Below are 3,680 nucleotides of genomic sequence, written 5' to 3'. Positions count from 1 at the left end.
GGGCTCTAGAGCACAGGCTCAGTAGTTGTGGCGCACGAGCTTAGTTGCTCCACGGCATGTGGGATCTTCCCCAACAAGGGCTTGAACCCGTGTCCCCTGCATTGGCAGGTGGATTCTTAACCACTGAACCACCAGGGAAGCCCAGCCTTCTGGGTCTTATTCTGTATCCCCCAAGGTCAAAAATCTGGGCTGACCCGGAAAAGGGGCGTGATAAATTAGAGAGAGAAGAGATCTGAGTAATCTTGTCCAAGCTCCACATTGTATGGCTGGTGAGACAGACTGTGAGAGGGGAGATGAATTGCCAAGGTCACATAGAAAATTTAGTGACAGCAATGGAGCTGGGACCCAGGTTTTCTTTCCCATTGTAGCTGGCTGCTTTGTTCATCTTTTTTTTTTTTTTTTTTTTTTTTTTTTTTTGCGGTACGCGGGCCTCTCACTGTTGTGGCCTCTCCCGTTGCAGAGCTCAGGCTCCGGACGCGCAGGCTCAGCGGCCATGGCCCAGCCGCTCTGCGGCACGTGGGATCCTCCCGGACCGGGGCACGAACCCGTGTCCCCTGCATCGGCAGGCGGACTCTCAACCGCTACGCCACCAGGGAAGCCCTGCTTTGTTCATCTTTAGTGAGGCTCTGAGCAGGCTGGGCAGCCTGCCTCTGGGTCACAGACTGAATGCAGTGTGCCCCATATAGATGCTTAGTGCCTTCTGTGTTACCCCCTATGGTCTTCACAACAATCCCATGAGGCAGGTTTTATTCTGTCCCCATTTGACAGTGAGGAAACTGAAGCTCTGAGAAGTGAAGTCCCCCGGAAGTGGCAGGAGTGGGATTCTAACCCAGGAGTCCTCTCTGCTTCCCAGACACCAATGCATCTCCCATGTTGTTTCCCCATCAGACTATAAGGTTTTCTAGGATAAAGACCACATCTCATTCTGGTTTGTGCTGCCAAACCAGGGCTAAATATCTGAATCAGTTAATCCACTCCAGGGTTCTGCATCTCTGCTGATAAAGACCTTCACCCCCAGGACACCACCTCCTCTCTGGGAGTTCCTTCCTTGCCCCTTTCCCCAGCCCTAATGCAGCCATTTCTCTCCACCCAGACCAGGCCCTCCACTACCAAACTTAGCCAGACCAGAATCCATATCATGTCATAGAGGACAACGGCCACACAGTGGCACCAGATGCCCACATGTAAAATCTTCCAGCCTCCTGGAAAGGATCATTTATTTAATCACTGAATGCTTCTCTGTCTCTAGGCATTTGTCCATGGGCTTTCCACCCATGCACGAAGATAATCCCCGCAACAGCCCCATGCATTCATTCTCTCTATAGATGAGAGATCATATTCGTCATTTGCTTAAATAACCTTCCAAGGCTGCCCACTGCTCTATGGAAAAATCCAAATTCTTACCTGCATAGTCTAACCCTACCCGCTGGACCCTTGAGTCAGACTGCTGGGATTCAAAACCCAGCTCCACCACTTATTATTTATGTGACCTTGGTCAGATTCCTTCACTTCTCTTGGACCTCAATGTGCTGATCTGTAAAATAGGGTAATGAAATAGAACCTACCCCCTTGGGGTGAGAGTGAGGATTACATGAGATAAGACACCTTTTAAAGCACACAGTCAGTGCACACAGTAACCACTCTGATTACCATTAGACTTGGAGGGGTCGCCCTCACAATCCCACGAATCTCTCCTTCTCTCTTCCCTTTTCTCCATCTCTCCTTCTCCCCACTTTTTTTTCTACTTTTACTCGCTCCCCTGCCTCTCCACCTATTCTAGCAGGGGCAGCATGTTAGATAGTATATTAGAAAGCGATACATGCTATGGAAAAATAAGTAGATCCAAGCAAGGGGAGGTAGATTATAGTATTAAATTGGGCGGTCAGGATGGCCTCCTTGAGAAAGAAATGTTTAGCAAATCACCTAAGGGAAGTAAGGGAGTTAGGTATATGGACAACAGAGGAAGAGAGTCCATGGTAGGGCCTTAAGGTGAGAGTGTACAGAAAAGCGAAGAGGCCAGTGGCTGAGCAGATTAAGTGTGGGGCAGAGTAGAGGCGAGGTGGGAAAGGTAGCTGGGGAGCCAGGTCATGGAGGACCTCCCAGGCCACAGGAGGGACTATGATTCTCACTCTGAGTGAGGTGGGAGCTGTGGCAGAGTCTGGAGCAGAGTGGCATGACCTGACACTTTTTTTTTTTTTAATAAATTTATTTATTTATTTATTTATTTTTGACCGCGTTGGGTCTTCGTTGCTGCACACGGGCTTTCTCTAGTTGCAGCGAGCGAGGGCTACTCTTCGTTGAGGTGCGCGGGCTTCTCATTGCGGTGGTTTCTCGTTGTGGAGCATGGGCTCTGGGCGTGTGGGCTTCAGTAGTTGTGGCACACAGGCTCAGTAGTTGTGGCTCGTGGTCTCTAGAGCACAGGCTCAGTAGTTGTGGCACAGGGGCTTAGTTGCTCCGCGGCATGTGGGATCTTCCCAGACCAGGGCTCAAACCCGTGTCCCCTGCATTGGCAAGCGGATTCTTAACCACTGCACCACCAGGGAAGACATGACACATTTTTAAAGGAGCGCTCCGGCTTCAGTGTTGAGAGCGGACTAGAGGGCAAGGGTGGGGGCAGGGAGACCAGGGCCTTGTTCAGCTGAGAGATGGTGGTGGCCTGGTGCACCCAGGCAGGGAGAATATTCAGACTCTGCATATGCTTCGAAGGAAGAGCCAATAGGACTCGCCAATAAATTAGAGCTGGATATGAGAGAAGAGGAGAGGAGTCAGGATCAGCTCCAAAGTTTTGGGCCTGAGCAACTGGAAGCTGGGAATTGACTTTTACTATGAGATGGGGAAGCCTGCATGTGGGAGGGGGTTTGAGCGGAGGGACAGAGTTCAGGATTGACTGTATGGATTTTGAGATGTCCGAGTGAAGGTGTGAAAGTAGGCAGTTGCACATTTGAGTCTGGGACTTAGAGGTCTGTAACAAAGACACAATTTAGAAAATCATTGACATGTAACAGTAGATGATATTTAAAGCCATTACCAAGGGAGTGAGAAGGAGTAAAGAAGGGATCTGAGGACTGAGCCCTGAGGTCCAGGAGAGTACTGGGTGAAGTACTGAGTACTGGGTGAAGGTGAATATCACAAAGTCACGCAGCACAGGTGCAAATGGGGCTTTACTGGAGAAACTTGGAGGCAGAGGGTCAGCCATTGAATGAGGCATCGGGTTGTCCGTCCAACCTCTTGTCATCACGTGGAGAGAGATATGGGGGTCAGGGCATAGCTGGAAACATCCTGGAATATGCTCCAGGAGAGGGACCCCTCATCCCCTTCACTACTTTTTTTTGGCAAATGTGAGGCCAGTCTTGCAAGTAAAGAAGACATGGTCTGAGCTCAGGTACCAGGGGAATTGTTTGCAGTGCTGAGGGCCCCTGGAGACCCCAGGGGAAGTAGAGACCATGTGGAATCATTTCTGCTTTGGGAAGGGAGGCCCCTCTGGAGCCCACCTGCTATCTCACTGCTAGGAACCTGGATTGAGTACCCAGGGTCTTCCAGTAAAGTCCAAATTGTTTTTCCAAGGCCCACCCCCTGACCTAGGGCCTCCTGAAACATAAGCCTGCCAAACGGGCATAGAAATCAACAAGGGGAGAAATCAGCTGAGCTTATAAGGCACTTCCAATGGTGTTGGCAATGCT

The sequence above is a fragment of the Physeter macrocephalus genome, unplaced genomic scaffold (assembly GCF_002837175.3).
Source record: "Physeter macrocephalus isolate SW-GA unplaced genomic scaffold, ASM283717v5 random_1214, whole genome shotgun sequence".
Taxonomy (NCBI): domain Eukaryota; kingdom Metazoa; phylum Chordata; class Mammalia; order Artiodactyla; family Physeteridae; genus Physeter; species Physeter macrocephalus.
This window is presented reverse-complemented; position numbering follows the sequence as displayed.